Source organism: Patella vulgata, chromosome 6, assembly GCF_932274485.2.
Source record: "Patella vulgata chromosome 6, xgPatVulg1.2, whole genome shotgun sequence".
Classification (NCBI taxonomy): Eukaryota; Metazoa; Mollusca; class Gastropoda; family Patellidae; genus Patella; species Patella vulgata.
In genome coordinates this window covers 55,279,418-55,303,588 of record NC_065884.2, presented here as the reverse complement: position 1 = coordinate 55,303,588, position 24,171 = coordinate 55,279,418, and the positions used below count along the sequence as shown (strand labels likewise).

General features: G+C 35.0%; 1 long non-coding RNA gene across 1 annotated transcript in view; it reads right to left on the bottom strand.

Moving 5' to 3' along the window:
- Window positions 1-673: 673 nt before the first annotated feature.
- LOC126825056 (uncharacterized) overlaps window positions 674-24,171 on the bottom strand; it is an 87,840-nt gene continuing 64,342 nt past the window's right edge. The window contains exons 3-4 of the long non-coding RNA XR_007681769.2: window positions 4,449-4,586; window positions 674-3,720 (exon numbers count right to left, since the gene is read on the bottom strand). This is a non-coding gene — a long non-coding RNA (uncharacterized LOC126825056). The remainder of the gene's footprint in view (window positions 3,721-4,448; window positions 4,587-24,171) is intronic.

Below are 24,171 nucleotides of genomic sequence, written 5' to 3'. Positions count from 1 at the left end.
TGAACGGTATTGTTTGTCTACGATATCACCTTAGGTGGAAGTGGACGTAAAACTCTAGAAACGAACGACGAACAAACGGTATTGTACCCTTGTCATTAACATTTCACATATCGTACAACATGGATGGTTGACACTTCCACTTCAAACTGCGTTCCACCGCTCAAATAGTGTTAACATAGTACACGTTTTAAAACAGAATGTCAAGCACGACAGTCTAGCCCCCCCCCCCCCTTTACAGTGTGCTACTCTTTATATCGAATTCCAACCGCCAAGGGTCCCTCGGGTTTTCTTCTCATCCGAACGACTACACATTGTCCCTTGTCAGACTTCCTGTCCTTCATCACAGACAATGGGCGAACCACGTCGAAACATCCGGATTAACTTTTTCGGCCAACATAGGAATCGAACACGGGACCCTCAGGTTAGCGAGCCAACGGGGTCCTTACTGAGCCACCGCGACTGCCGAAACCCACTCTGAAGCGTTGCATTGGTGCATACACCGTTACATCTTAAGATGCAGTCACAAAATTTATCTCAAACAAAAAAGTATTTCCCTAGGACATTATCGTCATTAACTATAATCCGTGCTGAATATGTATTTGAAGACCGAGATCACACAAAACACACCAAATAGCAACAAACAACAATTTATTTTCATAATTTGATACACCGTTTTTATCAGAGTAAACCATACGGTAAAATGTAGTAATACTTAAAACATGTTTTCTTCGCAGAAAATGATCGAATGATAAGCAATGATACCGTATTTAATTCTTGATACATTATAATATTTATTATAGTATAAATAAAAACAAAACAGTTAAATACTGTCTTGATACGCTATTCATTTTAAATTTAAACACAAAAATATAAGACAAATAATTTTAAACCGAATAAAATCCTATAATCAAAATTCCTTAAGCTTAGATTCAGACCTGTGAGATAAATACAAGACTAGGTTTCGTTCCCATCATTTCTGTAATCTCCATTTCTAGACTTGCAGACAGTTCGAATTAAAATAGTCAGGCCTATTATCAGAGGACAGCCAGGTGATCATGGTCCGATTTCCTGCTAGACAAATAAACAGAATTCATGCACGTCCTTGTAGTACGGGTTGATAACGTGTATACTGCGTAAGATACCGTTGGTAGAAATGGGACTGGTATTGTCTAATGGTTACCAAAGATGTTATAAAATCCCCAATTATCTAGTGGTATCACAAATATAAGCCAATTTATATCAAGGGTAGCCAGCCAGTCGAATTTTAAACTCTGTATGTTTAAAAATCAGAAAAAGGAAACAGGTCTTAACGTAGCAATCTAGCGAATTAACAATTAACATTAAGACCTTGATGCCGTAAATGTACATCTTCTACCAACGTCAAAGTTTAGTTGTGTCTGTTTTCACATCAAATAGATGGGTATATACGTATACTAATATAATGAAATCTGAATGAAAACTGAAACCTAGAGTTTAGACACCGTATTCATCTGCAAATATTTTTGGCAATCGATGCCATGTGCATTGATCAAGTCTGAAGCTTTCTGAATCTTAGGTCTAAAATACAAAAAAAGAAGGTCCTTTCCACCTTTTGAGAATCTTTGGATTTATTCATTTAATTTTAAGTAAATCGCCTTGCCAAATATGTTGGTCCCTAAATGTATATGATTAATTTACAAAGAATATATGTAAGAAAAATACGGTATCCGTTAAATAAAAATATGTAAATCATATCAAACTAGATAGTTCAATATTTGTCAAAATAGTATTTTTAAACTGAATGCATGCTTTAATGGGCATGAAACACAATAACAGATGAAGAATACTGGCTTATTATTCATATGATCCGTCCCCGACAAAGTCATGCTCATCAGAAAAAGTTCTAAGTCATTACTTTGTTTTTCTTTAAACATTCTAAGATAAGCTGTAATGAAAATCCGTGACTCGGTTGTGTGTATAATTTTAACATATTTTTTTCGGGAATTTTTTTATTCGTATGTATATTCAATATATATGATACACCTTGTTTTACAAGCGATAGAATTAACAGTGAAAATACACAAATAATCCATGGTATGAACTTGGAAAGGAAGGTATATCTTTAGTGGGTCAGATGTAGCTATGTTCAATTCGATTAATGTAATGGGGGGAAATACTGCCCTATTTTCCGACTTTAAAATATCAATAAAATTATGTAAAGATAAATGCCCCCCACCCCCTCCGTAAAACCGAATTGGATATTTCCGAAAATACGATGCGAATCGAATGCAGTGTATGTCAATCGGAAATAGTTTACCCAGCTATACACCAATAGGAAAATAATCAATCCACTGAGAGTTGAAACCAATTTAGATCTAAGGTCTGGTTATCCGTCTGTTTTCTTGTTGAAGTTTATCTCACTAATTTACCCATTGGTCAATAAGTAACAATAAATATTATGCCCAATTTTGGGATATCGGAATAATGGGATTTCTAAATAAATCCCTTAAGTCCGATAAGCCGAAAGTCATTATTTATTAATCATGGCATCAGAATATATATTTTTATTATAGTATGTGTAGAGGAATAATAGCTACAAACAACTCAAACATTGTTTGAACTGGACAAAATTTTTAAAAAATCCGCCAAAATTTAATCTTGTATTGTTTTCGATAACAAAGGATTGGGGTTTACACCATTAGATGGAAATATGCTGGTTGAAAGTCTGCACATAACTGAACGTAAATGTTTGAAATGTGTACACTGTGAGCAACGTCTTTGTAGGACTGAGCCTAGTATAACCGTAGAAATTGTATATTTTATATCTCGCTGAAAATGCGAAACAAATGCGAAATAATCAAAGTAAAAGCATCATTGTCATTTTTAGCAGCATAACACCTTGTGGTGTATGAAATTCATTTCCATAAATGCATATATATATATTTTAGACGATAAAGGCCTAACACAGTTCGTCTGAAAGTAGATATATATATATACGATTTCAGCGAACTGTCTGAAAGGTCTTGACAATATATAATAATTTAACAAATGAAATACTCTGAAATGAAAATGTAAACATAATACATGTATAACAAATTAAAATATATCTTAAAAACAACTGAAAAACAAGGATTGCACCGTCCCGTATGTAAAAGAATAAAGCATATTATTTTTCAAGTATAGCTATATTCACAAATAGTTTAAAAATAAGTCACCACTTCGATCATAAAGTCCAAGTATAGGCTTAATCCTTTCCTTTATCGGTTTGCCGAAATTTTAAACATTAATTTGGTTTAAATCACACTTTTCATCATTTAAAACGGATTACTCCTTTAAAATATATCTATGAATATTGTCCACATTGTCCAGACAGTATTTTGAGGTCCACAAGTGCCATTTTCTCTGGGAGTGTTTTGGATCGTATCCGCCATCATTAAATGGCGGCACTTTAGATGTTGACTGACACAGTCTGCTTCCGTTACACAGATTTCGTTCCGATTTCCGTTTCCGATCCCTGTTTGTCGTCACCTCTACACCATGCAGACTGTATATTTTGTTCCTGGAAATAGTGCTTAGCGTATGCCCTCCTGGATATTTCTGATATCCGGCCGTCATCCACTGGAAGCCACGTAAGTGTTTGGTTGCCATAGTGATGATAATGTCAAGGTCAATATGTATGACTAACGATACCAAAAAGTTGTAAAATGGCTCGAAATTCATCTCGTTCTATCACTTCATCATCTGAAAGAAGTCAAGATAAAAATAAATTAACATCTACGGAGATTTCTTTTTATGAATGTGAGATGCACTACTGCGCTGTTCCTTCATCATAGATGGCTTTAAAGGTTGGATTTTCAATTATTCTTGTTTTGTTTTTAAAATCGACAATGGAAGTCGGCCATTATTATATTATATAGAATTGATAACATTACAATTTCGTCTCTGATTTTTATACTATTTCCATCAACACGTTGTTCTGCGATCGAAAGTTCTTTGAAATCGTGGGGTAATCGTGGTGATCCTACCAGGTCTTATATATTGAGGCCTGTCGTAGCAACCGTGTTGCTTGTATCGAAACGTATCTGCACGTACCAGTTCGTGGACCCAAAAGGGACAATACTATCGTAACGCATAGCGCGACAGCGAGAACCTAGCATTACATATATTTTAAACATTCAAATAAACATTACATATATTTCAAACTTTCAAATAAAAATAAAAGTCCCAAAGGTCAAAGCCTGAGCTAAACAGTCTGGTAATGAGAAAACGTTACTGGTCACGACTCTTTTGTCGTTGGATTCAAATCTGTTTCTGTTGTGAGGCCCTTTTATACGAGTCTGGTTTTGGGCTATACGTGGTATCTGACCAAGCATATTCAGGTACAACAGCATAGTTTGAGAATCAATGTCTTTGAAGCAACAAGGATCAATTCTAAGCTGCAAAAGTTTCAGTATTAGCTGTAGACTTACCATTCATGTCAAATAATCTAAACATTTTTTCAACAAAGGCTTGATCATCTCTGTATCTGGGACTCTGGCGAGCCATAAATCTGGTAAAACTGACAAAACGGTCGGATCTTTTGGGCACGCTGACTCTTGGTACAGAATCTGAAATATATAAGTGCATGTATAATTATGATGAATGTAGAAACCGACACAACTCGATCTGTTACGTTTGATTCCCGATTTCAGTTCTGGGTGAAAACACGCCAGTATCTATATTTTTGTGGCAATTTAACTCTACGTACTTTATCAAAGAAAATTACACCTAAGATACCATGGCGATAATGATATAGACAGGATCTAGATGAATTTCAACGGAGATATTTTTCAGCGAGTAATTGGTATTCCTATGGGTACCGATTGTACTCCTTTTTTATTCGCGTGAGTCTGACAAGATACCGTAAAAAGTAAAAGAAACTTGCAAAAACTTTCAATTCCACTCACAAGTATATGGTTGATAAGTATATGGACGATCTGTTATTACTTAATGAGTCTAGGATCAGTGATTTTTAAAGATTTTATATCCTCGTCGTTGGAGATTATATATAGCACTGTTCAAATTCCACCAGCATTGTATTTGGATATTTGGATTTGCTTTGAAGTATTGACCTAAGGTGACTAAACCAGAAACTTTGTGTGGAACTGTACGAAAACATGATCATGCTAACTTATTCGTCGTCAGTTTCCCGTTTAAAGTAGTAATATACGTAGTAATATACCCAGATTACTAGCAGCTGGGTTGTGTTTGTGTGTGTATATATATATATATATATATATATATATATATATATGAACTAAAATGGTGATTTTTTTATTTATTTATCTACGGTAAACACGCTCTAGTTAACCATAATTACGGACAACCAAATTACTAAGGATATTTAACACCTAAACTAAAGCTACATTAAAAAGTCGAAATACAGTCATGAAGAAATTGTTGATAAGGATAAAATGTCACGTCAACTTACTATCACTATAATTTGTATTTAATTTAAGTTTGATTTCGCTTTAGGATGGGTAACTATTATTAATGCATGTGCAGTACATAGTCAATCATGGAGATATGTGTCGAATGCTCATAAAATGCAGTCTGTCAATCAGGAATCATAGAGTACACTCTTCTCTATTTCAAAATTCACTTTATTTCATCAAAATGCATTAACTAATAATTTTAGGTATTAGTATTTACCAGATATTAGTATTTACCATGGATCATTTCCGATTGAATGAGCAACATCGATATAAATTAACCACTAGTGGGGCGTGTTACAATTAGCACCGGAAGTAGGTTTATTGTATGACAGTTGTTACTTGTAAAGAGACGGTTGATTGGATAAAATTGACAGCAGCAGGTGTTTTCGTATCATTATTAAAGCGAGAATTTCATATTTTCTAAGAAAGTCAAAACATAATTATTTCTATGTCGTTTGCTCAATATGTTGTCAACTCACTATTATACGATTATAGGTATCATTCTCATACTTAAAAAACATTCACCCCGGAAATAATAACCTCCCTTGTTTTTCTATATGACAATTTTTGACAATTTCTCAACTGGCAATAGCGAATTATAGGATTAATAGGATTATTCTTTAACAAGGTCGGACTGTTTATAGATACCATCTATTAAGGATTTATTTTAATACATTTTAAAAACATAACTTAAAAATATGAAATTATCGCTTTAATGTATCGCGTTATTATATTTCGTTTGATAAGGGTTTTAGTAAGGTGTTTTGGAAATTTTGAAATGGATAGATTATTGAAATACACAATTTGAATTTACGGTCATCTAGTCATTTATATCACACATGTAAAGATAGCCGTTGTGGAATTTTTTTTAAAAATGTATGTCTGTTTACTTGTGATAAAATTTGTAAGGTTCCCCAAAATTCACTGCATGTTATGAATTGTGGTTATAATGCTACGGGTTGGCATGCAATATATGTCCAAATTTTGCAAGATATGGGCAGGGAACATGCTAAGAAGAGAGATTTTTCGGACAATCAGAGCCCATAATGTTACGGTTCAAAACGCGCAAGTATCGAAAGGGATACAAATTGATACAAATTGTGACCCCTGGAGGCACAATAAACTAAAAACGCGATTTTTCGTACAACCAGGGACCATAATCCACGAAGTTACGGTCCGACATGCGCGAACATCGACATGAACCGAGCTATTTTGGGTTATAAACATATGTTTTAAGTTTCATCAAAAATCAGATAACAATTGTGACCTCTAGAATATCTACAAGCTAAAACGGCATTTTTCGTTCAAGCAGGTGGCATACTCCACGTAATAATAACCCACACTATAACTGTAGTCGATACTGCCAGAGTTACCACCCTTGACGATGAAAACTTATAAACGCTTTCCCTTAGTCCTGCATTAATTAGAGGAATTGCACGTAAAAGGTCACTTTTGCACGTGTATCAATAGAAAAATTATTTATGTCAAGTGTCGATGAGACGTTGAATCCATTTCATTCAAAATATTAAATTAAAACTCATTGTGAGTCAAGATTTTGGAAATTAAAGCCAAATTACTTCTAGCCAAACTCAGTGATAACTTTCTATATTTATATCTCTTTTTATTAAGGCTTTTGTCATATCCATTACAATCGCAGTGATTTACATTGAATTATACCTGTCGTCAAATGTTCCAGTAACGCGATACCCATCAATTTATTACGTATATCAAGGATGATACAATATTTCCGTAATCCTGTCTATAAGAAATTGTCTATTGAGTAGTCTCTTAGTGTCACCTCTTAGAAATGTCAAATATGAGCTCAAGCGATCTTTTCTAAGCTTTAGATACATTTTATACTCTAATGTGACGTATTGTCTTAGGTTTATTTTGAAATAAAATGTTATTATGTTCTTATGAATTTAATATTAGCTTTTATTGTCATTGGTGAAAAAAGGTCGTTTTATTTGAGTCCTTGAATGCCAGTGTTGTAATAGAATTTGATATATCAAGAACAGGGGGTAAAATCTGAAGACACCTCCATCCATGTCTGTAGATAAAAGGTTTTAAACAATCCACTCTTTAAATAGTGATACGCGAAGCTTATTAAATATTTAATTTACTGGTTAATCTAAATGTCAGTATACTAACTCACTGATATTTACTTTGGTGGTGATATTTATGATTTTATTAATGGACCGCAGCAGATGTCTGTTCCATTGATTACTATTTGGCTTTAACGAACTTAAAAATAAAGCCGAATGAAACGAAATAAGAAATTAAACGGATAACAAGTAGTCCAGTTTGAATGTTTGTGCGAAGATCGATTTTGATATTACTCTTTGGAATACCACATGTGTATCACAACAATAACCAAAGCTTAAAGGAGCTAAACCTTTAACTCAATATTTTCCATAAAATTAGAAATTAAAACCACAGATTAAAATTCAAGATTGGTCCTTTCCAATCAATATTAATGTTGTTATCCTGCCTTGAAAATATGGAATCATAATATTCATTATATTTTTAAGGCATGATCAACATTTTAAAACCAGTAAGCGATACTTATTTATTTTGGAAAATGCCTATTTTTGTTACTCGAGCTCTAAAACTTTATCGCCTCTATTGCTCTTACAATGATGTTAAAGATGTGCTCGCTCTTTCTGCACTGAATATGCGTGGATGGTCCGGATGCATGTGACATGAATTCTAGTATTTCACATTAAATTAGATCATCTTACATTAAAGATGCATGGGAGATTAGATAAAGAGCTGACTGCTCTCACTATTATCGAAAAAACTAGATAATGTAAAGGAAATTTGCTGAAAATTTCAGTTAAATTGATCCAGTCTGAACCTAGAATTAAGCGATTGAATTTTCGGCCTAAACTTGATCATCATTACTAAAGTCGGTACGATAAAAAAAAACATAGTCTCGATTATCCATTTCATGAATAAATCATGAATGAAAGTTGAGCAACAAATCGGATCCCAATCCAGTAAAAATCGTAGGCTAGCGATGACATCGAAAGTTGATTATGGTCTGGATAAGTTAATGTCTAATTAATAATTTCGGTAACATGTGAAATTGGCAGAATTAGCTCTTGCATAATGTATGTTTAAGAAGACTAAAATCATATCATGGCATTACGGGATGTAAATGTGCATTTATTTTACATATTTAACTCAAATGTTTGAAACCTGAATAAATATTCGGTTTGGTTAGAAAATAGGCTATTGATTTACATTTTTCGCATTTTAAATTACATTTATTTATATAAAACTGTTTGATGTGATAAGACTGGTCAGGAGTTTACATCTTGGGCTAACGTTGTGTCCCATTGTTACATAATGCAACGGAAGAAAAAAAACATTTTATGACATAGGGTTTAACGCCCTACGTTTCTTGTCTAACCAGCCTAATAAACATGCATAACCATAAGGTAAATTTGTTTCCCGAAGAGTGGCGCTACGACCTACTCTTGTTTCGAATTCCTTTTGCTTGGTCAGCGACGATTTTGGATTACTCTTCTTTGAAATCTATGGATCCTTTTAAGTGTGCCCTCGACGTGTATAAGAGATCCCACAGTGATGTTCCGGGTTTCAAAATTCCAGACGAATTTTATAGATCATTGTCGAGTATTAAATCAAGCGTAGTCTAATAATATACTTACAGATAAATCATGACACGTCGTGTAATACCCCGTTAGCGTAACATAAAAATCGTATCCATAAGCTTATTAATTTATCTCAATGATTGCGATTTCTATTAATACCAATTCAATCTACATGTACGTGTATTGTATCTCCGTGCGGAGTTAAATAGTATATTTCCCTGGGGGCGTCTTGGGGCGTTTGGTACAAGATTAGTAACTGACGTCTGTCGATTCGATTAGCACGCCAAAAGTTATTATCATGTACAATCTCGTTTATTTAGTTATGAATTGATATTGTAGTTAATTAAATAGTTCCTTGGGGTTGATGTGTATTGGAGAAGACGCTTATTCAACGACAGTTAATATAATATACCATTTCACATCCTCGTACTATAAATGTAGTATTCCACTGATCTTCTCGTCGTAGGCCCCTTCGCACTACAAAATGAAACAAAACGAAAGGAAATGGAATGGAACGAAGTGAAACGACACGAAAATGAAAGAATTAAAATGGGACGAAACAAAATGAAATCAAACAAAACTAAATGAAACAAAACGAAATGGAACGAGGCTGATTATATCTTAGGAGTCGTTGAAGTAGCACAAAGATCTGTTCTACACCATAAAGAAAACAGTTATGAAACACAATTTGTTAACTTTCTATGTGATATTAATTTTTGTATGTTAAACGGTCGTATTCCCGGACAAAATGATTACACATACGTCAGTACAACAGGTAGATCAGTTGTCGACTATGGTGTTGTTCAACATGAGCAGCTTAATCTTCATTCAGACTTTCAAGTTTGGCGAATGTCTTAACTGATTCAACGTTTTGACATACCCGTTCCGGAAAAAAATACCCGATCATTCCTTTACTCGAGTTTACTGTTAATATTGGTAGTTCATATTCGAGCGCAGACAGTCTGGGTTCTAACAATTCGAGTGTAATACATGATCCACAATTGGCGAATATACACCGCGTTATATTATAGATAAAAGTAGTGAAATCGAATTAAATTTAAACACAGAACGTGATATTAATCTTGCATATAAATCATTTGTGGAATTTATAGTTATTGAATTAACCCCAGATAAACAAACCGATAAAATTTGCTGCAAGAAACGTAAGTAGACCATGTTGGAACAAAACGTTAGAAAATCACTGGAGTTTGGTACGTTGTCAAGAAAGAGCGTGGATCAAATGTAAAACCAAGTCGCGTAAAAACAGTCTACACAGTGTTTTTATTCAGGAGAGAAAACGTTTCGACAAATCTCTTAAAAATCATAAACGTGATTATCTAAATCAAAAACAAAATGAGTTATTAAATCAATTTTCAAGCAATAACACGCGGGACTTTTGGGAATCCTTTGATAAAATAGGTTTCGCGAATGGGCGAAAAGGGCAATTCTTCTGGAAGTGCTCGACTCTGACGGTCGACCGTTTTGAGGCACTGGAAATATGATTTTTCCCAATACAATAACAAACCAGATTTGAGTGAATTCGACGAAGAGCACCTGCACGGTGATGGATGACGCTAAGCCCAGAAAAGCCACGGGTATAGATATACAATCCCGATAGAGAGTCTTAAAAACCCCATATTATGTATTGATATTTTGCATAAAATTGGTAGTTTTTGCTTTGAAAACAGCGTAGTCCCGGAATATTTGAACATGATTATTATAAATCCCATTCTGAAAGCAAATACATACAAGCATGTGCCACTCTCCTATCGGGGTGTATCTCATTTGTTTTTTCCATGCAAAATATATGTAAACGTCCTGATTGCCAGAATTAGCAAATGGTGTGAAAATAGTGATAGTTTTGTAGAAGAGCAAAATGGCTTTCGCAAATACAGAAATTGCATTGATCATTTATTTCCACTCACTGATGTAGTTCTGGCGGCCCTTTGTTCAAAACACTTCCAGGCAGGAGGATTCTCATATAGCATATTCACTAAACTCTTCGAATCTTTGTTTCAACCCATCATTCTCTATGGGGCGGGAATTTGGGGCATTACTGAGCACCATAAATTGAACAGTGTCTAAAATCGAACATGTAAAGTCTTCCTGGGTCTAAAACGAAACAGCCCGAACTTAACACCTAGAGGTGATATGGGATGGACTTCGTGCCTAACGAAACAGTGAACAGAAGTACTGAGATTATTTTGTCGTTTGAAAAGTTTACCTAGTAGCAGATTACCTGTTATTATTAGTAATTGGTCACTCAGACGAGCTAAATCTTGGGAAAAAAACGTGCACGCACTGATAAAAATCTTAACATTAGTCATATGTAATGTAGAAACTATAAATAAGTCTTATTTAAAAGCTTTAAAGCGTCACTTATTCCAAAATGATGAGAGTAAATGGTTCCAAGAGTTATAGAATGACAACAAAAACCCTAACCGCAACAAACTGAAAACCTATCGTTTGTTTGAAAATGATTTGAAACCCGAACCCTATTTTTTAGTTTAAAATCTCACACGCCATGCACGTAAGACCATGTCATTACGCAGCGGAAGCTCTGGTCGAATGATAGAAAAAATAAGATACAATCATCCCCCTACCCCAATTATTTGTCGAGTATGTCCCTTCTTCTCAGGAATTGAGACAGAAACCCATTTTTTAATAAAATGTAATCCGACCATCATAATTAGAACTTTTAGAGAAATGCATAAGATAGAGGTAAATTTCTATAGTTTTTAACTGAATTATTATATGTAAATGTACACCGTGTGACACTTTATATGATACTATTTTATAAAATGATTTTTTTTATCTAATATTAATGGGTTTTTTTAAAGATATATGATACTATTTTATGATATCATGTTTTATCTAATACTATTCTGTACTTTGGAAATATATAGATTTATCCAGTGTCCCATAGGCCATTATGATCGGGCTGCGTTTCTTTTAAGTTTTTAACTGAATTATGATATGTAAATGTACACCGTGTGACACTTTAATAAATACTTCTTCTTCTTCTTCTTTAACCCGTCTTCGTTAGTGCGGTTGATGCTGAAAAGTAGTACATTAATTAACCCCCATTGCATTCATTCATTTGGTTTCGTCCCACTGCTAGATACCCATCCTCACAAACGACTTGAAATAATATTAGTAAAGAAAGTCCTAGTTGCTTTGAATGGATGTTACCCTCTCTCTCTCTCTCTCTCTCTCTCTCTCCCTCTCTCTTTGAAAACCGAACTCGTTATTTAAAACGCTTCCAGAAAAATCCTAGTGAAGCTTTGATGTTAAAATGCGGGGGAAACCGACCGGTGCAATGTATACTCCTACTCATACATTCATTTTTTGTATTCTACGGGGACGCGGCATTTGCTCTTCTTCATGGAAGTGTCATGTCGTATATAATTCATGGTGTGTTATTACTCCTGGGAGATCTTTCGACAACTGATGAATGAAGAACATTTATCATCTCCAAAATATCGTTTAACACCTTATTTAAAAAAAAAGGAGAGAAATGAAATGGGATTTAACGACTATATGTGCGATTTTAACGCTATGTAATCCCTTGCAACTACAATATATTGAAATTTGAAACTCTAATAGGAATATTATTCCAGAACTGGTTCCATTCCGTTCAGTATTTACAAAGATATCACGAATTGAAAATTTCATCAATTTAGGTAACAAGAGCTCTGTCATCTGCATTTGCCGTGACACCAAATTAATGGGCCTGTTTTAATTGTTGCCCGGACAGCGGTGTGTCCGTCTACTCTTTGTAGAATTCCAATTGTCGAATGTTCAAGTACATGCAAGTCAACGAGAACGCGGGTGGACCACGGTTTTATAGTTCTTCCTGAGCCTCTAGAAGGCCGTCCCCTGGCCATGATCTCTGTCATGCACCATTGACAAAGGGAAATCCCACTGGAAAACTACGAGCACCATTGTCTGTCAACGCCGGGATGGAACCCGGAACCTCACGATTAATGAACTATAGCCATTCTCACTGAGCCACCGTGGATCCCACAAAAATAAAATCGCATATTATCTTTGTCAAACGAATGATGTATATTGTACACTAATTTTCCTAGTGCATTTTAAGAAGAGAAAATGAAAGACAAATTGCTAGACAAGTCTATATCGTATCTTTACCCTTTAAATAGGCGGGGTCTTTAGTTTTCATTTGTTACCGTTTAGTATATATGGCAAATCAAAGTATATCGAACACTATATCTGAGCCCAGATATGAAAAGCAAACCACTGTCGCAACGCACACGCAAAAGAATATATAATTTTGGATAAATCCCAAATTTTCAATACATTCATAAAGATGGCTGCTGGTAAAATGGCTTTTTAGTCTTGTCGAGAGGTTTTTTCAACCTATTAATGCTACCAAGTTTCACTAATGATGTTGTCTATGGGTAATTAAATGGTGAGTATGGGGGACAGGCTGACAATTAGAAACAATATCTCTATTTAGTCAGGTGAACAATCTCCAATGTGTGCTTGAGAATTGGAAAATGTTAAACATGGAAGTTTAATATTTAAAAGATGTGCGTCCATCGGCCTACTCTTCACACGGCAGCTAATTTTAAAGGAGCTAAGTCTCTAACTCAATTTCCCATAATATTCAAAATTGAAAACATGAATTAGAATTCAATATTGATCAATTTCAATCAATATTGATGTTGCTATCTCGCCGTGAAACTAAAGGATAGGATCCTGATATCCAATATTTAAGACACAATTAGCATTTTATAATTAGTACACGAGTCGTGTACCCTATGCTTTCGGGTGCCATTTTGTAATGAACAAATAAAAACATATCTTACAACAAAATGTGAAAGTTATTAGTAAAGACTGGTCCACAAACGACAATATAGTAATTTAAAAAAAAAAAAAAAAGCGTGTAGAATGTACTAAGTAGGTATATCTTACAACAAAATGTGAAAGTTATTAGTAAAAACTGGTCCACAAACGACAATATAGTAATTTAAAAAAAAAAAAAAAAAGCGTGTAGAATGTACTAAATAGGTATAAACGACTGCCGTTCAAGATTTTTATTATTTTTTTCAAAAGTTAAATATAAATCACTTTACATACATTCATATTACATCAATATGTGCTTTTAGAACCATTTTTTGTATATTTCAAGGTTCCAAAAATAGGGCCATACACCCCTTAACACCGTGTTTATATAGACATTTGTTTTATACAGAAACTCTTTTTTTATGTTTACACGACGTTTTTCTTAAATTACACCTTCATAATATGTAAATAGTCAACTTTCTATAACATCATGCATAATGAATTGTAGGTTAATTTTGTGATAAATAGCACCACATTGATTCAAACAATATCCGACATAATGGCGACAGCTACTCGAAGCAATTGTTAAAATATCACCTCTAAACGTGAACATGCAAATACTACACTCCAGCGCTAACTGCCCAAAAAGAACCCAAACCAGCGCAGTCAATCCTAAATGACAAAGTGAATTACAAAGCTGATCCGGACCTTCTATAATGTGATTTAAAAAAAATTCAACTATGAGTACGTCTGTCTAATAATAATAATACAATGGATTATTATCAAAAGTCCGTCTTCCTTGGTGTAGACGAGAAGTGGCTTGTATCGTGGCATATTGATATTTAAGGTAGTTATAGCAATTAAAGAAGGTATTTTATGAATATTTAATGACCGCATAAAGAGATTTGCAGATATGCAAAAGGTTAAAATAACATCTTGAACTATTTTCATCGTCTTATCTTTCTTTTTAACAGAATAAAACAATAAAAGTTTTATTAGTTTTACTCCATATCTGGTAAAATAAAAGAGATTGTCTCAGGTTATCCTTAAAGGTGAGCTAATATCTCATGCATGTTTTATTTCCGATCAAACAGGTATCGTATTCCCGGAGACACTCATTCGTATCCAAAGTTTGGCTGTACTAGATATTTGCAAGCAGGATACCTTTAGGGTGGGGTACGAAACTATCGCTCTAAAACTAACTGACAGCTATATTTCCATCAAGAATGCAATGAACCGAACTACCACTTGGCTCAGTAATCCGAGCCAGAAATTTGTCTATTTTCAAGATTCACCCCAATTAAATAAATATCTTAAAACGCATGAAATAATGAAGAAATTCAACATTTTTGTGACACAATATAAAGGTTGTTCGAAGTACTAAATAGCTCCTAAGTCAAAGTTGCGGATTTAATGGGTTGGATCTGTACATTATTTCACAGACAGCTGGTTTTCTGGGTGTCCTGGACAGTTTTCGGTAGAAAAAGTAGTACTAATATCAAATCCACAATCCTGTTCATGACAAGGCTTAGATCGGCACCACAGTGCATTGCCGTACCGTTTTGCCCCCCACCCCACCCCAATTAATGTCTTTGACCCCGACTGAATGCATGTAGGTGAATCCTACATATTCAAATCGTTATATTTAGTTTTAGTCAGTCAGTCGCTATATAACCAGTAAATGAAATGGGGTTTAACGTCCTACTTTTCCGCATAAACCGGACTAATGAAGAATCTTGTGTAAGACAGAGGAGGGGGGGGGGCATTTCCAAATAATTGACAGGCTTTAAATTAGAGTAGTTTCGTATTCATAGACTGTCTGTTATTTATATTTCACAGGTCTGTCCTTGACCTTGACTGGTGAGTACCTTCCAATTAAAACGTAATTACCCCCATTAAAAATATTGATACATGTATATCTATATTAAATATCGCCTACATACTCGCATTCCTTTATACGCTGTACCGAGTTGTAACGAATTACTGATGAACAGATGCTTGGTTCCAATATCGCATCATAAGTGATCGAACAAATCACTTTTATAAACTAAACTCTATTGAAATCGGTATTCAGCTCTCTGTTAGCTACCTTATAGCTCACCTAGTTTAATGGAGTTGACATTTTCAATGAGCTATCGAGCTGCTCGTATTCAATAAAATATCATCTTTTCAGTTGATCTTATTTGAAACGTGTGTCCGCCCCGTGCGGTGATTCAACCATTACGCTACTCTGTGTGTAGTTTTTATTGAAATTCACTGCTGGGGGCCTGTATTCAGACATTAATCTGATGTGACCTAGTACTCTTTGAGTCTGAGATTCCCAATACGAATTTACTATTTAGCGTAGTTAGAAATTCATGTATATATATTAAGCAAAAGACGTGTGTTCCATACCTTGATGTTCAAGAATGTTTAAGACTTTCCAACATTTAAAGCTTTAACTAAGTAAGAATTATAATTATACTTGGAGCGGCGGGGACTAGGTGTACTCCAAAGAAATCTTGCAAAATCGGGGAGTTAGTTAATGGTAATCCGGACCCGAATATAGCATTCCATTTCATCTGCCACTTCACCACTACGTGTCAAGCAATAGGATCGCCGGCTTATTCTCGTTAGTTTTTTTCCAGGTCTTCCGGTTTCCCCCCACTACAAGTCGATTATTATGCTAGTCCCCAAATGACTAAGTTTGCTAACGCCCCTTCCTCCCATCCCCCCCTCTCTCTCTCTCTCGTGCGATCAATATGGTCCTAGATTATTCTACAAGTTTATAAATGAGAATAGAAATCTATCTTTAGGTCAAACCAATTTAATTTCTCAATAAATAACCCACTGGATTCTTATGTGCAAAGTTTTGTTAAATACCATAACTTAAACTTTTGGAACTAAAAGCTTTTGAGAAGAGCAACGAAGTACTTGTTTTGTTTTTAAAGTAGTTTTTTTCCTTAAGAAATTGGAAGCAGAAATGTTAATTGGTGTGGCCTTGAGGTGAATCAAATGTGTTTGGAACAACTTAAAGATACAGTGTGTAAAAGCTGAAACTGTCCATTGCCCGTATTTCGTTTGGCGTTAAATCTTATATAAATTATCATTTAGATATTTATTAACTTGACAAACCTATAATCAACCCTCAATACCACCGGATGGCTGAGATTTAAATAGATTTAAACATCCGCTGGATTGGAAAATCTAAGGATAAAATGGGAAATCGAGGCTAAGTCTCGGTTGTAAAGTACAATTGCTACGATAATGAATGATCTACACTATATCTACAGTCGTACCTTCACTCGCAATAAAGTAATTTGACTGAAATCTTGAATACATTCATTTTTCATTATCTATTTTATAATAGTATGTTCAGCTCTTGATGTAAATCTTACATAATGCATCTTTAAGTTGCTGGACAATGGCAAAATATAAACAGAAGTAGGAGTTGTGTTAAAATGTTCTAACATTTCTTAAGATTTTTTTTATATCGCACACGCCCTGAAAGATTTATAATATGAATAGTGAATAGCTAAACTTGGAGAAGAAAAATATTCAGAAATCGCAAAGTGTGCAAAAAAAAAACAACATCAAATTGATAATATTTTCGATGCCGTTGTACCTTCAACATATAGTAAATAGTACAAAGTTAATAATATAAATCTATCTCCAAAAGCACAAAGAGTTCAACATTTTAACCTTCTTCATACATAGACCATGACTTAACTACCGCCGAACATATCAGCCATGTTCGAAGGGGGGCTTTAAAGAAGATTAAGATAGCGCACTTAGCAAAATGTATTTATAGAGTCAAGGAGACTCATATGGCGCTGGCTCACAAACCAGGGGGTCCTGTGTTCGATATCGGGTGTTGATCAGCCTCGTTTCCCTATAATGCCAGTGATTTGCGAGTGAATCGTATGTGGACAGAGGCCGTGTGTATACCGCCGACAGTACGGTAAAGAATCCCCGAAAGTTGGAAACGAAATAAGATTAAGCAGTAGCTTAGGAGAGCAAAATTAATTTGCAGAAAAGGCGGAACCTAAACCCCCATTTCACTTCAGAGTACTTTCGGTTTCTTTTTTTTTAATTTTCGCGGACTATTCTCAAATGGAGCTCTAGAAAGGACACTGAACTAAATTTTTTACATTTAATCTCAAGAAGCAAAACGAGTAGCTAAATTATGGAATGCCGACACCGTTTACTGACCATATAACTAGAATACTATAACTGGAACGCCCACCGTGGTGACGTCACTACCGTATGTGACGGCCGGCCTCTGACGCCGATATCGGGCACAGTGTACTTCCGGTTTCTGCTGAAACGAACAAAATGCCCGGCGCGAATTGTGTTCGTATTCTAGTTGTATGATTCGACTAAACATGATGCATTTTCTCTCTGAGTGGCCGGGTGCTTTAAATTATAAGTCAAGTGGGGCTAAATCTATTTGTTAAGGCCAGCTCAATTTTCGACATGGTCGCCGAGATGTAAATAAGGTTATGGCACGTGACTGTTGGCGAGACTGTAGGTAAGGTTTAGGGTAAGCACTGGGGATAGTTCCAGGGATAGGTTCAAGAATTTGGGGGGAGAGGTTGAGTCTCCACATAAGCACTGACCTAGAATGATGAAGTGTTGAGAGTGTTTAAACATACCAAGACTGAAATTTCCTCTTAAGTAAAATAATACAATAATTTTCTACCTGTTTCAATTCCTCAAATAAAAAGTGATGTCGGGTGTTCTTGAAAGATTAAACATTAGCTGCCTTTGTATGACACCCGGCACCACGTACAGCTATCACTTGTTAATAACAGTCTTATACAGAAACCAGAAAAAATACAAATGATCTGTCACGGGTCGTCAATCTCAAGTTTATCACGTTTAGTAACGTTACCTTTAAGATTAGTATATTATATCATTTATTTCTAATAGTTAAATCTTTAAAACGAATTTTTTCAAATATAAAAAAAAAGAATTCGGTCGTCTGATACGTAATTACGGGGGCAATATACAAGATAGTAGTTAACTCAAAAATAATTTTCTTTCATAAAATTACAATCAATACTTTAAATATTCCCAAGCCGACTTAAAAGAAAATTATAAATATTTTAGACACAAATTAGTTTGTTTGTTTAAGAGAACTTTGAAACGCTACAAATCCCCATCGTCTCAAAAGAAATGTTAATAATTTGCTGAAGGAAACGAGGAAACACTCTGGTAGTTTATTTAACTGTTAATGATTATACCTTCAGTAAGAATAATTTTATTTGTTCCTTAATCCAAGGCAATATTTTCGTCTATACAGCTTAGCGCAATTATTAGACAAAAATGTTGAGCTATTTTAATAGTATTGTTAGCCCACACAAGGCATATTTTTACCGGGGAGATTCGGTTTCACAGTACACTAAAACTAAAAATGGACGTGAGTGTAACAATCAAATACCAAAATGTGAAGATATTTATCTCTTCTGAAACCTTCAAATCACAATATTGAGTCGTTCGGGTATGATCATCAGATTTCCGAACCGGCGGTTTGGGGTTGGGTCAGTGGGTAAGGCACTAGCTCATGCACTGACCACAGAGATACAGGACGGGGGGTCTGTTAAGAACAGCGTCTTCTCGTTACAGCACTAACTCATCATGGAATTATGAATCTTCAATAGAAGGCTTGATCTCGCTTTAACTACGTACATCTTATCAAGGCTTTCACGTAATACCCTGCATATTTCGGCGCTAATTTCGATTGGGTACAAGCCCAGCTGGTGAGCCTATCAGATTCCTCGATTGTCGCGAATACCAAGTCTTGCGCTTTCAAGCTAAAATTTCTACCTGAGATAATAGAGTTGCAAAGTTCAAGGTTCGTTCAATGTCAAGGTTTCCGTGGAGGTCGCAATGTCACAACCTCTGATTGTACGCTACTGTTCACGTGTCTGTAGATAACGTAGCTATAAGTTCGGGAATTGTGAAGTAAACTAGCAACGTTCAGATGTTGTAAAACTCGCAGGCGTTGCCTCAGGAACATGGGAATTGTGGGACCTATAACCAACACCTCATGGAAATTTAATCCTTGTATTTTTTTTCGGAAGAATATCACAGAGCTTTAGAAGTTTCACAGGACATTGCTGGAGGTTTGCAAAAGGCGCTTCTATAAATAATTATGTTTAGCTGAAACTTTTGTACTTTAGTATTAAGAATGATAGACAAAAAGTACAGCTTATTGAATATGTATAGAGCATTTCAAATTAGATCTGATCAACTTAATTGTACACTATTTGAAATTGGTAAACTGTGAAAGTGGTACTAGGTGATCGGTAAGTCAGTACTGACCAGTCAGCACATCCAACATGACGTACGACTAAAATACTATACCGTCGACTCTACAGGGCAATCAAACCCGAATTACAGGTGCCCGGACAGCGGCACTACAACCTAGTCTTATTTCAAATTTCAACTGCCAGGGGTTCTTTTACGTGTACACCGGATCTTGGTTTTTCGTACAATCCGAACGACTATACGTTGTTTCTTGTCACGCCCTCCGCTCTGATATTATAAAGGTTTGCATTATTATCAATCTAGTTAGGACATATATATATTTCTTTTCGTTTGTTTTTTTAAACATATTTTATTTTACCGATACTAGTATAGAAATACAGTACAGAAAGATTGGAACAAAGAATGCGAAAACTTACCTATGCCCTCTCCACATACATTGTAATTGACAGTTATAATAGTATTTAAAGTAGCTAAGTCTCTAACTCAATATCATTCAAAGTCTTACACGTTGAAAATACGAATTATTTGTCAATTCAAATCAACATTGATGTTGTGATCTTACCAGGAAAAGGCAGGCTTCTGATATCCAATATTTAAGACAAAATAAACATTTTACCATTGGTACACGAATCGTGTACCATAGTGCGTTTTAGCGTCATTTGCAACAAGTGACCAGAAAGAACGAGGCTAGACATATTCAACTGGAGAGCCTGCTCAATAGATTGGAATAACCAGACGCTAGAAATTGCTATAGGGTTGAGACACATGCCGTATTTCGCTGGATATAACTGATTTGAAATTAGAGTAAAAACGGAAACAATTGAATGTAAATCAGTTTATATACAATCAGATTACATTATAATATGCGTTGCGACCCATTTGGTTCAATTTCTAGGTCCCAAATATTAGCGATTTGCCCCTTTAAGCTTCCGATTTTATAAGCTACATAGATCTAACGTATGCTGTTCGGGTGGCTGACGCGGGTTGCATTATGCACGAGGTTTTATTTAGTTTATAAATAGATCAGTGGACGATGGCTGAGAACAGTAGTGTTTTCATTGGTCGTTTACAGTACACAACTAAAATTACGCAACAAGGATAAAACTTATGTAAACATGTGTGTGAATGTGTTAAAATACCATTAGGTGTCTAAGAAAAACTAAAATGGTGCTAAAATGTTCAGATTTTTCTTACCGTTGCTTCAATTTTCAAAATAGAGCAGTAAAACGTCTAAATGTCAAAGTCAGAATATATCGTTAAAAAAAGAAGTTGATTTGATGAAGGTGATTGATTGAAATTTACAATTTGTCCAATGTACCTTTGGTCTTATCATCGGACAATGAAACTGATCCGCTAACATTATAAATACATTTTAGCGCAACAATGGCGTCGATCGTTGATATTAACTTTGTGTATTGAGGTTTATCGGAGCGTTAAACCAAATTAAACAGCCAAAGAATGACATAATAAACCCTTATCCAAAAATAGTCGTTAATCTAACCAAAACACCGCTTCGTAAATCACCCACAATCAGCAAATTGTGATAAAATAGGATATTTACGACTTAAGAATACGAATAAGAACATTGCTAAAAATAATGCAAACTTTGTGTTCGAACATTTATTAAATCAACACGGTAACATGTGAAACTAATTTTGATTATAGCTTATCCGTGAGACTCGATTTCCCAGGCGTTCAATATAAATCAATTGCATGTGATTTAATGTCTGGTTTATCAAGTACGATAACAAGGTTTGAAATGACGCATGGAGGGTGGAAAAACTGCTGATGTCCATGTAGGTGGCGACATCAGTGTTTCGGGTTTAAATTTAACCAATTCTCAATTCAATGAATAAAAAGCCTCCAACTCATTTTCTATTTAATGAATTTTCCGTTTTTATGTCCAATAAAATTCAAGCACAGAACAGGTTTCGTGAAATGGATTTCAATTACATGTGGTTATGGGTACAAATAAAGACCCCGACACCATTTTGTTTCTTTAATACGTAGACTCTTTAAGGTTTCTCATTTAAAATTAAGTCTTAACTTCCGTGTTTAAAAGAAAAAAAAACCCGAATGAATGTATAGGATGATTTCCGGGTATAATTGGTATTAGTTTATTTTACTGCATTGGACATCTGGATTAGTTACAAGAGAGGCATTAATGAAAACTGGAAAATTTATTTACTAATTAACCATTATATATATATAATACAGAGAGAAACATCTAGAACCCTGAACGGTGTCTGAGGTTTTATAGCAGTTGAGATCATAGCGGAATTGCCCCTTCTCAACACTTTGTGACGCGATTGCTCGTCCCCTCCTAAGGCTGGTGAAAGCGATTAAGCGTCAAATAAAAGTGATAAAAGAATTTATTTATAAGTGGATACAGTGGTTAAACAGCTCTTCTTATTACCACATGTTTCATCCACCCCCGCATTCCGCCATCTTTCACAATCTCAATACCACCTAGATCAATGTTTATCAAATAGAGAAGCCATTTGGAGTTGATTGAAATTATATTAAGGTTAAACATAGCTGGAACAAATTGTCACTGGGTTCTGTCTATAGACTTAAAGTCTACAGTATAACGCCGAGTTTAAACTGAAGGTTAAACTTACACAATGCCATTAATACCTTACAAGCCGCCTCATTGTGGCTATCAGTCGTCCAAATCGATTAAATGATGCTATTCACACACCAGTGACAAAGAGCTTAGTTAATCGTCCCCGAGTGTTACAACATAGCTTTGTTCCTTTTTACCAGTGTGCTGATGACTAAACATTGAACCTCAGCGACTTGTTTCGATGTCTATTAAGGTGACTATCCGTAAATAGTTAATCATAAAATGCCATTCTTTTAAGAATAATGTTTACTATTTGGGAGGAGCTTAATACAACGATTGGGCTGGCGGCCCTTTGCTCCGAGGTCATCTTCTACCCAGGAGTGTCGGCTTTTGTGACATGTCTTGCACACGAGGCAGGGTATATTTACTCTTTTAAGAACATCCGATATCACTTCCACTGTAAAGCTCAAATATCTGTGTGCTAATATCTGGATCCTATCTAAAACAGGGCAGATTGATTTCTTCATAAAACTTTATATACATATGCAATAAAATTAGGATCGTCTAGCTTGTTGGTGAAGGAAACTAAACCAGAATTTGTTAGGTTATCTTGTCGTACATTTCTTGTCAGTTGCCAAACATAATCTATAACATGATCTAGAAGGATTTTGTAAATGTACTACACTCTTCTATAACACTTGGGGACAAATGTTTATGTCTAATCGTTTAACGTCCGTCTCCAAAATGGGTAATATCGCAGCAGCAAAGTAGCAAATAAATCGGAAATAACTTTTAGAGATACGACAATTAAGTCGACACGATGTTCTTTCTTATTAAAACAATAAGATACAGACAAGTCTTCAACATCCTCAGCAAATACGAAACTAAAATAGTCTAACCGTGCATTTAATATCGATACAAGATATTCACATCCCAATCTGATCTCCATCTTGTTAACTTAAATGGGATAAAACAACCCAGAATACTTTCTTAATCTATTTAGTATTGACACGGTGAGATGTGAACCATTCAGCGGGGGTGGCCTTTAGCTTTAATTTGTGAAGATACTAATACAATTTCTCTAGAGAATAGAAGAACTTCGCTTGGCTTTAATCTTACCGTTGTAACAAGCCTGTTAAAATTATAAATTTAGTTCCCTTCATTCATTGAAAGCCACAATCGATTGGAAGTGTAATAGCAAAAATTTAAACACGTTTCCAAAAAGTGTTATGAAAAACTACGTTAGCTGTTATCGACAATTCTTATTATTGTGCTAACGCGCAATGCCGTAAATAATAAAAGGACAAACTGTTCCAAATACAAACGTTCGCTTGCACATCTCTTTCCTCTTCTTCAAACGCGCCTTACCCTTAATAACTAAATGAAATGAAATGAAATGGGGTTTAACGTCCTACTGTTTTGCTCCTAAACTGGGCTAATGAAGACGGGCATACGCCATACAGTGTGCTATGAG